General features: G+C 33.7%; 1 long non-coding RNA gene across 6 annotated transcripts in view; it reads left to right on the top strand.

The window, feature by feature from the left end:
- LOC112661853 (uncharacterized) overlaps nucleotides 1–14,620 on the top strand; it is a 179,521-nt gene that overhangs the window by 149,794 nt on the left and 15,107 nt on the right. For all 6 annotated transcript variants that reach the window (XR_003138040.3, XR_003138037.3, XR_003138043.3 and 3 more), the window contains one exon: nucleotides 10,695–10,804. This is a non-coding gene — a long non-coding RNA (uncharacterized LOC112661853). The remainder of the gene's footprint in view (nucleotides 1–10,694; nucleotides 10,805–14,620) is intronic.

Genomic DNA, 14,620 nt, shown 5'->3' with positions numbered 1-14,620 from the left:
TCTGATGTCCAATTTTCCTGACTTATCTAAGGAATCCAGACTGGGGGAAAGAAGTTATTGATGAACTTAGGGAAGGAGACCCACTGATGGCCAGGCCTATGCCTTCTCAGAATTAGTTATAAACATTCCATTTTACTCATTTAAGGAAGCCTGGGGGCCACAGGGTTCTGAGTCACTGTCTTGTAAAGTACTGCATAACTTTGAACTTCATTCAAGGTGCTCTGGGGAAATGTATCTTTGGGTCCTACTCGCTGAAGAGGATTATGATGGGTTCTTATTCTAGGCAGCCTGGTAACTTTGTAACAGGTTGTAGTGGTCACACTTTTTTTTTTTTTTTTTTTAAATAACAGCTTGGTTGAGATATACTTTACATACCACACGATTTACCCATTTAAAGTATACAATTCAATAGTTTTAGTATGTTCAGTACTTTTAGTATTTTTATCACTCCTAAAACCTTGAACCTGTTAGCAATCACTCCCCATTTCCTTCACTTTCTTTGCACCCTCACCCCAGCTCTAGGGCAATCAAGAATCTGTATAGATTTGTCTATTGTGAATAGTTCATACAGATGGAGTTATTTCTTTGTGGTCCTTTGTGACTGGCTTCTTTCAACAAAGCTCATCTATGTTAGAGCATGAGTGAACACTTCCTTCCTTCTTATGACTGAATAATCCATTGTGTGGGTATACATTTTGTTCATTCAGCTGCATGACATTTGAATTGATTAGGCCTCTTGACTATGAGGATAATGCTGTTATAAAATTAACATACGAGGTTTAAGACAGTACAATCTTAATGAAAATATCTTTGTATTTATGTCAGAAAATCTGCAGTCTCTTCGAAATGTAGTATTATCTTATGTTTCCTATAGGGAATTTGACATGTCACACTACCTTGTTCCTATGGTTTCATCTTTATAGATTTTTAAAACCTCCTTACGCTGTCCCTCAACTATTTAAATACAGCATACTATGATTAATGAGCTATTTGTTAAGCACTTAACGCAATTAAAATATTAAAAACATATTTTTAAAAGAGCACACTATATAAATTAAGAGCTCCCTTCACCATATGTGGTGGTCTAAAGGAATTGTAATGTTTCATGTTGGCTATTGTCAAGAGTTCCTCTATTAATCAGTGGGGTATGTGGTAAGGGGAAACCATTGGCATAGGTGTTCTCATAGTAAAGTGGAAAATGCTGAATTAGACACTTTCTGAATCACTTTAGATCTAGCAAATATTTGGTAAGTCTTTGCTGAATACATAATTCCAGGGGCAGCTGGGTAGCTCAATCAGTTAAGTGTCTGCCTTCAGCTCTGGTCATAATCCCCAGGGTCCTGGGATCAAGCTCTATGTTGGGCTCTGTGCTCCATGGGGAGCCCCTTCTCCCTCTCCTGCTCCCCTTTTACTTGTGCTCTCTGTCTCTCTCAAATAAATAAATAAAAATTTTAAAAATAAATAAAACGTAATTCCATGGGCTAGTGTATAAATAAGATGAATCAAATGTGGTCCCTGACATCATATAGTGGTGTGTTACATTGCAGCAAACAGGAATGCATGAAACTGAGAGAGCCAGTTGATTCTAAGGGAGAAAAGAAGAAATATAAGTGTGTTGAGTATGAGAGTATTCAGACTTACTATTATAAACCTGGTAATCTATAACACTTAGTATTATGTATTTCCTAAACTTATTTGTCCATAAGCCCTTATGAGGAAGAGTAATCTTTAGTTATCAGCATTTTTTTAAATGGTAACAAAATACACATACACACACGCACCTATGTTTATATGTTATTTCTCCTCCTCCTTTGATGACCATTCTTCTTCCTCTCCCCTTTTCTTCTCCTTCTCTTCCTTCTTATTCTACTCTTATTTAATTTTTCCTAAGCATGTGTTTCAAAGTAGAGGGTTCCCTTGTGTTGGATAATAAAATAATATGTTAGAATTTTAAAATCTTCATATATCCATCTTAGAAGTGTGATCAATGCAGAAGAGTCCTCAGTGGTTTGGAGAAATCATGTATGGGCTTTTAACACTTGGATGGCCAGAGGATCATTCTACACAATATATAAACAATAAGCATGTGTAGTGAAGATGGAGGATGTTCAATCCAGGCAATACTGATGCATAGAAGCCTACACTAAAATGGATAACAGACAAGGTGGAATATAAAAACACTGCTTACAGGAATGTCCAGTCTCATTTAAAATTTTCTAACTTGTGGCTCCAATGTTAAAGCGTCCAACTCTTGACTCTGGCTCAGGTCAAAATCTCAGGATTGTGAGATCAAGCCCTGTGTTGGGCTCCATTCTCAGCAGGGAGTCCACTTGAGATCCTCTCCCTCCCCGTCTGCTCTCCATTCTCTATCTCTCAAATAGTAAATCTTTTAAAAAATAAATTTTTCTATATATATTGACCAGAATCTCTATGACTGGCAAGGATTTTATATCCTTTTAGAACAATAACATCCAATGGAGCTAGCACAATTACCTAAAGGATATTTTAGAATTTCTGAGCATGTTTCTAATTATCATAGTTTGGAGGGCAATATTGCTAGACATCTTGCAATGATCAAGATAGACTATATCTTAAAGAACCAATCATCTGTGAAAATGTTGCTTAATAAGACTAGAAAATAACAATAATTAATACTTAAAAGTCAGGTATTGTTTGTACAATTTTAATAAATGGAATTTCCCAAGAATACAACAAAAATTAAGGGTAGCTTTTTTTTTTTAAGATTTTATTTATTTATTCATGAGAGACACACACAGAACAAGGGGTGGGGGTAAGAGAGACACACACACACACACACACATAGGCAGAGGGAGAAGCAGGCTCCATGCAGGGAGCCCGATGTGGGACTCAATCCTGGGTCTCCAGGATCATGCCCTTGGCCAAAGGCGGCGCTAAACTGCTGAGCCACCCACCTGGGTTGCCCAAATTAAGGGTAACTTCTACTTGATTTTGTTCAATTTATACTTTGAGTTTATCAGTATTTTGTAGGGTCCTGTCATGAACAGAAATTATGTTCATGATATTTGAATCATCAAAACAGCACACGTGTCTGCATTGGTACTTGTAGCATTAGGTGTGAGCATTTCACTATGTCATTATATTTTCTATTGTAGTATGTTTGAGCAGTTGCTTATTAGAATTTCTATTGTTTTATTTTCAATTACCTTCCCTCTATATATGCTTCATTTTACTGACACAGTGTTATATTGATGTAGATTTTTTGAAATTATTCATACAGGTTGATTATGGTATTTATGACTTCTATTTCAGGATAGAAAAAGGATGTTACAAAATATTATACAAAGGAAGTAAAAACTTTTACAAGATTGCAAAGTGCTACCTGTGGAGAGAGACAAGAATCCTTACCTCTATTGAGTTACTTAGGTATCACAGACTGACAGGCAGTCAGAAGGGTTCACCTGTTACCTCAAGCACTCATTTACATAGGACTCTTGAGTCCTAGAAAGATTTTTTTCCCCCAGTAGTGACATAGTTTCTATTCCTATCACTAACTTGTTATCTCGTAAATTTAGAATTTTCTGGGCACCTGGTTGGCTTGGTCAGCTATCTGCCTTTGGCTCATATCATGATCTCAGGGTCCTGGGATCAAGCCCCTGCATCAGGCTTTTTGCTCAGCAGTGAGTCTGCTTCTCCCTTCCCTCTGCTGCTCCCCACTGCTCAGGTACATACACACATTCTGTCTCTCTCTCTCTCTCTCTCTCAAATAAAATCTTTTTTTTTTTAATTAGAGTTTTCAGCTTAAATAGCAATATACAAGCTATTGTAGATCATTAACTTGTTTTATAGATGAGGTAAATCAGAAACTTATTTTACAGATGAGGAACTGGGGCTGGAAAATCCTGCCTAAATGGAGTTATGTATAATTTACACTCCTGCTCAGGCTTTACAGTTAGATGTTTCACTACAGTAGGTCTTTATGCATTTGTGCATTATTTTCTGCTCCATATTATGTGCTGGTAATGCCAAAAATACCCATAATTACTATGATAAGTCAAAGGCATAATAATTGTTATTATAGTTATTAGCTTTAAAGATTTTGATTTACATTCACAAGTACATAATAAACTCTACCGGTTGCACGTAAAACAAGTTGGAAATGATTTCCAAACGTGTGATCAAGTTAAACACACATTTCTGTGTTCTGATCAAAGAACTGAAGTATCAAATAAATACCAAACAAAAGTAGAAATCATGTGTTCATAGATAAAGGGCAAAATACTTTTACATAATATTATCATTTCATTTGGATTTGATTTCTAAAACTTCAGTTTATTTTCTAATGTTATAGTTATTATCAATTGAACCAAATTAGATGCACCTGTTATTTATATAGTGTTGCTGAATTAAAGCAATATTAATATTTTTTGTTGCAGTGGCAGTGTTTTCCTTATTTCTCTATTTTAAAAGGTAGAAGTCACTACACTTAACTGAATAGTGGCAGTAGAAAGTAGGGAGAAGATTTATGTGTTCTCAAGCAGAGGAAAACTATGAAAAGAAAAATCTGGCTCAGTTCCATAATAGATTTCCAATTTTTTACCTGATTAGTTGTGAGATAATTCTAAATGGAAGTGATGAGTACTTCACCTTCTAAATTAGACCAGAAAATGCTGATGAAATCCTTTATTCTCATTGTCAATATCAATGCAAGTAAGGAAACAAAAGTTTTTTTTTCTCTAGTGAAATACATAGAGTGAATAAAGGAATTTTAAAATATTCTATGAAGATAAACAAATAAGGAATGAAATACTCTTCAGAATTGTTAGTTTTTATTGTATGCATTTGGAATAACCCTAAAGACTTTGGAGTCTTTCAAGCACATACAAAATGAATATATTGAACTTTTCATTCAAAAGAGTAAATTATATTTAAATACAATTGCACTGTTTTACTAGTTTTGACTTCAAAAATACCATTTATTGACGGCTTTCAAAAAGAAAAAGTAGATACATTTTTTTTTCTTATTCTGCCTGTTAGTAAAACAAACAAAAGAATCCAAAAAAGCTTGCCTGCTAATACAATAGCCCTGGCTATTATATATAAAATAAACATAAGGGGGATCCCTGGGTGGCTCAGCGGTTGACTGCCTGCCTTCGGCCCGGGGCATGATCCTGGAGTCCCGGGATCGAGTCTAGCATCAGGCTCCCTACATGGAGCCTGCTTCTCCCTCTACCTGTGTCTCTGGCTCTGTCTGTCTGTCTGTCTGTCTCTCTCTCTCTCTCCGTGTCTCTCATGAATAAATAAATAAAATATTAAAAAAAAATAAGACAGAGATAGCTGGAGAGAAGCAGGTGGAAAAACTAGTGACCTCCAGACAAAAGACCAATATGGTTTTGAATTTTCTATCACTCCCCACCTTATTTAACCAGAATAGGTGATGGAGAACCCAGTCACTTAGAAATGCTTATAGATACAGATGAAGAAAAGGCCCAAAAGAAGCATTTTCTTTATAACCAAAGGGCCAGGAAATAAGAAACTTAGCCAGACAGAAAACCTTCAGAAAAATAACTGCTCTATTGCCACCAAATACCAAAATATAACATTTGTGGGCCACCCAAACCAAACCACCAGTGGCTAAGTGAGGAGCACAGACTTGTACTCTTCCTAAGGAAGAGTTCCTCTCTAACCTCCCATCCTACCGGAATAGTACTGAAGAAGACTGAGTAGGGAGTCTGGGCTTTCGCCTCTACCTGGATCATCTCTCCCTCACATTTGTGTCAGAGGAGTCCACACCGGAGAGTACTCACAAGGCATTCCTAACTCTCCAAGCCAGGGAGTATCAGTGAAGGAGCTATTGGAGAACTGCAAATATTCTATTCTCACCCAGCAATGATGAGAAGTTCTTCCTCCTTTAAGTGATAGCTGAGTGAGAAAATTAGGCTTCTATCCCCATTGAGCAGCAACTCAATTCCCTTTTCCTGGTTGAGCAGGGTCAGAGAAAACCTCTAAAATAGAAAATTTACATAAAATCCAGGGGCACATGACATTATACCTACATGTCCAGGTTTCGATAAGAAAAAAAAAAAAATCATTCATACTAGGGACCAGAAAGATCTAACTGAATACTAAAAGGTGATCAATAGTTACCAACATCAAGATGGTACAGATACTAGAATTATCTGATAAAGATATCTTTTAAAAAATCAGAAATGCTTTGACTAATTATGAATGTGCTTGAAATGAAAGTCTCAGAAAAAAAATCTCAGCAAAGAGATAGAATACATAGAATATATAACAGAATCAAACGAAAGTTTTGGAAATGAAAAATAGTACATCAATCAATAGCTTCATGGATAGGCTGAACAGGAGAATGAAAGGAACTGGAAAGAAAATAATTTAATATAGACAAGTGTGGAGGTTCACCTGGGTGGCTCAGTTGTTGAGTGTCTGCCTTCGGCTCAGGTCATGATCCTGGGGTCCTGGGATCGAGTCCCACATCAGGTCCCCCATAGGGAAATAGACCAGTGGAAATTATCCAATCAGAGCAACAAACAACACCAACAAGCAAAAAATACAAAAACAAACAAACAAAAAAAACAGAGATTCTCAGGGACTTGTGGGAGTACAGCTAAAGATCTCACCTTTGAGTCATGAAGTGCTGAGAGGAGTGGAGAAAGAATAAGACTAAATGATTCCTAAAAATTATAGTGACTGATAATATAAGTTTTCCCAAAAGGTTTGAATTTACAGATTCAAATCTGAACAAATCCCAAGCAGGCTATGCTATCTATAAGAATCTCACTTTACTTTTAGTGACATAGCCAGGTTAAAAGTCAAAGAAGAAATTTACATTCCATCAAACCACCCAAAGAAACCAGAAGTGGCCGTATTACTATCAGAGAAAGTAAACTTTGGAGCAAATAAAATTACCAGAAATAGAATGAGATAGTATATAGTGTTGAAAAAGAGCCAATTTCCCCAATAGCAATCCTAAGTGTATATACACTGAGCAATACAACTTCAAAACACAGGATGTAAAAACTGAAATAAGAGACAAATCCATATTTACAGCTGGAGACTTCAATATCATTATAACAACATCTAATCAACATGTTTGAATACTCCACCCTACAATAGAAAAATGCACATTTTTAAAAGTATCCATATTGTAAGATAGACCCATATCATGGGCCATAAAATCAATAATTTAAATTATTGAAAACCAACAGGGAGTGTTGTCTTATCCACACAGATTGTAACTAAAAAGTAATAAAGGATAGAATGGGAATCTCCAAATACTTGAGAAATAACCACACATTTTTAAATAATCCATAGGTCAAAGATGAAATCTCCTCAACCTTGAAAATGAAGAGAAATATAAATGCAAAACAAGGAGAAGGAAAGAAATTATATAATAAAGCACAATAACCAATAAAGTAGAAAACATAATATAGTAAAAATAAATGAATGAAAAAGATGATTTGGGGGAAAGATCAATAAACTTGGCAAAGTTTTAGAAAGATTGACAAAGAAAAAAATGAGAAACATTTTCCCCTGAGATCACAAACAAAAGAAGGCTGTTCATTTTTACCACTCTTATTCAACATAGTGGTGGAAGTTCCAGTAAACACCAGGAGTCAATAAATGAAAATTAAATAGATACATCTCAGAAAAAAAGAAAACTATACCTATAAGATATGATATGACTGTGTAGAAAAATAAAAGGAATCTACAAAAACTTTCCTACAACTGAGTAGTAAGTTCAGGAAGGCCAAAGGATACCAAGATAAAAATACAAAAATCAGTTTTATTTCTATACACTAGTGATGACATGAACACATGAGCATCAAAATTATAAAACAATACCATTATACTTGCTCAAAAATAAAGTATTTTGAGGTAAATCTAATATATGTATTAGATTTACGTATATTAGATTTCAAGTTGTGTGCTGAAAACTACAAAATGCTGATGGCAAATCAAACAAGACCAAAATAAATGACCAGGCATGCAGCGCTGAAGGATTAGAAGACACAACATAATAAAGGTGCCAATTCTTCCTAAATTGATATACAGGCTTAATACCTCTATTGAAATCCAAGCGATAGCTTTTAGAGATAATAGCGATCATTCTAAAATTTGTATGGAAAGGCAAAAAGACTAGCATAGTTTTTTTTAATTGAAAAAAGAATAAAGTGGGTGGAATCAGTCCATTTTACTTCAAAGAGTTATTACAAAACTATCATAATCAGATCATCTAATATTAGAGATAAGTACATAGATCAGTGGAATGAAGAATCCAGAAACAGACCCATATTAGTTTGCCCACTTGATTTTTCACAAAATTGAAAACGAATTTTAATAGAGGAAGATAGCCTTTTCAAGAAATGGTCCTGGAGCAACTGAATATCCATAGCCATGACTATAAAAATCTTCAACTAAGTCTCACATTTTAAACAAAGATTAACTAAAAATGAATGTATTATTAAAATATAAATGTCAAAGTAAAAACTTTAAGAAAAAAACAAAATCTTCTGAATCTAGATCGAGGCAAAGGGTTTTTAGATATGATAAAAAAAAAAGCATGGTCCATTAAAGGAAAAATAATAAATTGGATTTTATAAAACCTTGTTATATAAAACCTTGTTAAGGCATATAAGAGCAAACTACAGTATTATTATAGAAAATATTTGGTATTCACATATCCAAGAAAGGACTAGAATCTAGAACATGTAAAAATATTCAGAACTTGACAGTTAAACTGTCCAATTTGCAAATGGGTAAAACACATGAACAGATATTTCTCAGAAGAGGATGGAAATATATATATATAATACATATATATAATACATATATATATACACATATGGATGGATATATATTATATATATTTACATATACACAGATAGCAAAGAAGGATGTGAAAAGGTATTTAACATCATTAGGCACTCAGGAAATATAAGTGAAAATCATAATAAGATATCCTTACACACTTATATAGTTAAATAGTGCCAAGACCCAATGCTGACAGCCATGTAGAACAGCTTCATCACTGACACATTGCTAATAGGAATGCAAAAATAGCATAGTCACTATAGAAAACGGCTTGGCAACTTATTTGAAAACTAAACATGCAAGTAATATACAATCCAGCAGTTGAACTCCTGGACATTTATTCCAGAATATGTTTATAGCAGTTTTATTTGTAATCATTGCTATAAACAATGGCCAAGAACTATAAACAACTTTGACGTCCTTCAAAGGATGGATGGTTAGACAAACTGTGGTACGTCCATACCATTCAGTAATGGAAAGGAAAGAACTATTGATACATTCTGGGTCAATCTCTCCAGAATTATGCTGAGTGAAAAAAAGCCAATCCCAAAAGGTTACATACATACTGTATGGTTCCATTTATATAACATTCTTGAAATGATAAAATTATAGAAATGGAAAACAGATTAGCAGTATCCAGGGTTACAGAAGAGTAAGGTCTAAAACGAAGTGGGTGAATCTATAAATGACAATGTAAAGGATCCTTGTGATGATGGAAGTGTTCATCTGGATTGCATCAATGTAAATGTCATCATCCTGGTTTTGATATTTCACTAGTTTCCCAAGATGTTACCACTGAGGGAAACTGAGAAAAGAGTGCACCAAATCTCTCTGTGCTATTTCTGACAACTGCATGTGAATCTACAGTTGTCTCAAAGTAAAAAAATAAAAAAAATAAAAAAATAATAATAATAAAATAAAAATATAATTAATTATTTGTAATAAAACATTCTCTTATTTCTTCTCCCTGAAAATTTTCATATCAGTCTTAAAATCTGAGTTTCATAAATTTTAATTTCTCACAGTTTTGAATTTTAACTACTTTCTTTTTTGGTGGTTCTTAAATATTTTATTTCAATCAGTTTGATTTTTGTAATCCCTTATTGTCAGGAGCTGAGCTGAACTAGAAAGAGCTGAGCTGCCAGGTGTAGTAGTAAATTACAATAACAAACCAGGGGTCTTCAATCATGTTCTCCCATAGTGAAGCAGGAAGCTAAACTGAAGGACACACTGGCCCCCTCATGGTCCATTTTTCCCGTGGAACAGAACCAGGTAAAAGTTAGGTAGGTCAGCACAGGCAAAGGGAAATTTTCATCGCCAAGAGGAGTCTAATGGCTGGTGGGGAGAGCAAAGGATAAGCCCTAGGTTTAGAGAAGTACTCAAAGCCCATGAGTCCCATGAGTCCTTGGAGAAAAATGTCTCAAAGATTTGCCTCAGTACCCCCCCCCCCTCCGCCCCCCGTGGCCAATGAGGTCTCAGCAGAGCTCCCTGCTGAAGGAATGCAGATTTGCATTAGAGTATGGTTATTGCCAGGGGACTTTGAATCCACTCCCTTCAGAGACTGTAGCTGTGCACCCAGTCTGGTGTGGGGAGGGTAGCTTGGCCCCTGAAACTGCCAGGTCAAGCCTTGGTAACTATCTTCTGTTCAGGCCTGAAAAATCACACATAGGATTTCAGTTCTCCCTTATAGCCCATATAATCCTTTTTCTTCTTTTTACATCATGTTAAATTGATATCATCACTGTTTTTATCAATTTGGTTAAATAGTTTCTGTGAGCCCATGTATACACTCTTGTCATTTAATATGGATGACTCTGGGTCACTCAGCAATCGAAGAAAGAAAAGACAAAGCTTTCATGTTTGCTTTCCACTTTCTCTAGGCCTAGAGGAGTTAAAAGGCAGAATGTGAAAGCCAAAGAGAACAAAAACAAGCTCATTTCTAATGAAGACTTTGATTCAAGTTTTTACTTTTGGAAGCTTCAAGTTCAGTGTAAGTCTTCCTATTTAAGCAAAATACTTTACTCTAATTGATATGAAATTTTATTTATTAAAAAATCTAAAGCAGCATGTCAAATATGTTTTAAGTTGTTTTTTCTTAACCACTTGATACTTGTGAACATGAAAAAAACAAATCCTGTAAGTTAACTTGGTTTCGAAGTTGTATATAGAAAGCTAATACTCATCACCATAAGAAATCCTCACACTGGCTTTGGTTACAAACACACCTAATGTGACTCAGATGATTATTTCCCCTGCAGGAATATGAACTCAACAGAAATGCATTTTCTTACAGCTGACAATCCTTTTCATAATCCGGATATTTTGATTAGTGTTCAGAATATTTTATAAAAGGACAAAAAAAGAAAATGTCACACATATAATATCTCAATATGAGATTCAAATTGTATATCAGACAATGTGAAGCATGTCAATAAAAGGATTTTATTTTCTTTCTGTTGCTTAGTTTCCGGGTCATGGCGGATGATGCTTTAACAGGATAAGTACAGTACTTTATACAGAATACTTAAAAACAATTTCTAGCTTTTTTGCATTTAATTCTTCAGTAAATACCAGTCAACCTTAGTATCACAAATCAAAAAGTAGAGTGCAGAATTGACAAGATATAAATAAATCCATCTATTTTCTCATGTCTTCTCCTATAATTATTCATTAATTCTATTTTAAATATAAACTTTAGTTGCACGTTTTTAAATTTAGTCTTCTATTTAAGGAAATTATTCTTTAAGTTACATTATTTTCATTGTAAAACCTCAAAGATTATGTCAGTTTTAAAGAAGGCCCAAAACTAAAAATACAATAAAATATTTATAAAATTATCAAACAACCACTTTACTCAGACCCCTAAAAGAATTAGAAATTATGAAAGCTAATATTAAAAACACACAAACTCAGGTAATATTTAGTTTTTATTTCACAGGATATTTCTCATCCTCCTTAAGAATGTTCCTGATATCTCATCCTCCTAGTGTGGGATTTATGATCATAAACACTTAGAATTTTGGTGCCCCAAACACAATATCATTGGTATGCTTTGAAGAAGTGAAAATATTGAAATGATAAGTGAATCTGAATATTAATATATTTGGAATTATGGAACTAAAATAATAACATTGTTTTTAAGCACCATCAACAATGCCAGTTTTCAGCACAATATAGTCCAGCCCTCCCAAAGGGTAATGGGATAGTTTATGGTAATGTTTAGTTTATCATAGAAAAAATGTACACAGGATTAAGATAACTGAATGTTTGATGTAGTAAAAATATAGCCTAGTGCATATATAAACTTACAAAATATATACAATATAAAAAGTGATCTCTTTACATAGAGTGACAGAAACTGACTATCCTGCAATATATTTATATTTGTGTATTATAATTCTATTTGTATGTTAATTCCTATAAACATAAATATTTTTTATTTAATAGAAATGTGTGTGTGCATGTGTCTCTGTGTGGATATTTAACCTTTAAGTCAATGTGAGGGGTTTTTTTTATGACTTTGAGAAATTTTTCTTTAATTTAAAAGGTGGACTTTTGACAATGTACTTATACATCTCACCCTACTTTTTCTTTTAATAGTTTGATAACAAAAGAATAATGGCTGCATCATTGTTGTCTTTATCTATGATATCTGAATGCTTTATCCAATTTAATTCTATTTTTTCATGGCATTATCTTAGGCATTAAAATTTAAAATCATAAACTAGCAATGAATCAATGAATTATGAAGAAGATGTGTATATTTGATGACTTACTATTCTATTAATAGGTTGGACTTGTAAAAATTGAATACTTTCTCATGAAACTAGAAATCATCATGTTGGTTTATGTGTTCTATAATAGATGTTGTTACCACTAGATTTTTTGCCCTTTTATTTATTATATTGGAGACACAAAAATATAAGCTAATAATTTATTCAATATTTCATTTAAACAATAAAACTCATGCAGTTGTTATAAAAGGTAGTTATTATACATTGCCCTTTAAGAGAAAATGCCTTCTGAAGTCACTATAATAAATATTCATTTTCCCTTGTAGATCATGCAAAGGAACAATTTTTAATGAAATTTATGCTTCAGTTTATATTATTTTAATATACTAACGAGACTTTAAAACATCTTACTCCATAGAAAGGATGATTGAGAGTAATATGAGTATGAATGATTTTGCGTAAGAAAAAGAAATAAATGTTTGCTGAGAAACATAATGTATGTGAATCTTTCTGCAAATAAGTACTCTATTAAATAGTATTTTGTGACTGCTTAATTGAAATATTAATATCAGTAAAATGCATTATATTTACATTGTACAAGCTAAGTTTGGCTTATATGATGAATGTATCACCATAATCAAAATAGTGAACTTATCTGTCAACTAGAAATTATGTGACACTGTTTGTAATCATTCTTATCCTCCTTTCTACTTCCCTTTCTATTTAAAAAAAGATTTTTTTCTTTTCCCCTTTCTAATGATTGATCTGTTCTCTGCAACTATAGATTAGTTGTTTTATTTTTATTTTTATTTTTTTTAGACATTTGTATAAATGAAATCAAACAAATGCGCTTTTTTTCTTTTTTTTAGGCCTGGCTTCTATACACAACATAATTCTATTGAGATTCACCCATGTTGTTGCATGTTTCAGTAGGTGATTCATTTACAACACGGAGTAGTACACCATTATATGGGCATACCAAAAATTATTTTTTCCATCTACCTATAGATAAATATTTGTGTTGTTTTCAGCTTTGGCCATTACAATGATGTGTCTATGGACATTTACATAGAAGACTTTGTGTGAACATACACATCCTCTTCCCTGGAGTAAGGACCTATAAGTATAATATATCTATTCTATGTTATTTTTCTAAAATATTTAATTTATTTTTTCATGAGAGACACAGAGAGAGAGAGAGAGAGAGAGAGAGAGAGAGGCAGAGACACAGGCAGAGGGAGAAGAAGGCCCCATGCAGGGAGCCTGACATGGGACTCGATCCAGGGACTCCAGGATCATTCCCGGGCCAAAGGCAGGTGCTAAACCACTGAGCCACTGAGGCGTCTCTCTATTATATATTAGATGTATATTTAACTTTTTAAGAAACTGCCAAACCATTTTCCAAATTTGTGACAGTGTACATTTTTATTAAGTACATGACAGTTCTAATTCTTCTATCCTTGCCAATTCTAGGTAACCTTGATTTTTATTTTATTATAAATTAATTATTAAGCAATCTCTATACCTAAAATGGGGCTCAACTCACAACACCAGTATCAAGAGCCACATGCTCCTCTGACTGAGCCAGCAATGCATCCTGATTTTTATTTTAGTCATTCTAATAAATGTGCCAACATATTGTGTCTACATTTTCATTTCCCTAATTACTAATGATGTTGAATATCTTTCCATGAGATTATATGCCATCCATAGATCTTCTTTGTAAAGGTCTATTCAAATATTTTGCCAAATTTTAAGAGTTTTATTTTCTAATGAGTAAGTTTGGATAAAATATATTCACTAAAAAGTTTTTTTTTTAAGATTTTATTTATTTATTCATGAGAGACACACAGAGAGCAGAGGGAGAAGCAGGCTCTCTGCAGAGAGCCCAATGTGGAACTCAATCCCAGGACCCCCGGATCACACCCTGAGCAGATGCTCAACCACTAAGCCACCCAGGGGTCCCTGAATGAAACATTTTAATCAGATAGATGTTTTGTAAATGTTTTCTCCTACGTTGCTGTTTGTTTTTAATTCTATTGATAGTGTCCTATGAAAAGCAGAACTTAAAT

Source organism: Canis lupus, chromosome 31 (genome assembly GCF_003254725.2).
Source record: "Canis lupus dingo isolate Sandy chromosome 31, ASM325472v2, whole genome shotgun sequence".
Lineage (NCBI taxonomy): Eukaryota > Metazoa > Chordata > Mammalia > Carnivora > Canidae > Canis > Canis lupus.
The sequence above is the reverse complement of the archived record's forward strand: the minus strand, read 5'-3'. Positions and strand labels throughout refer to the sequence as shown.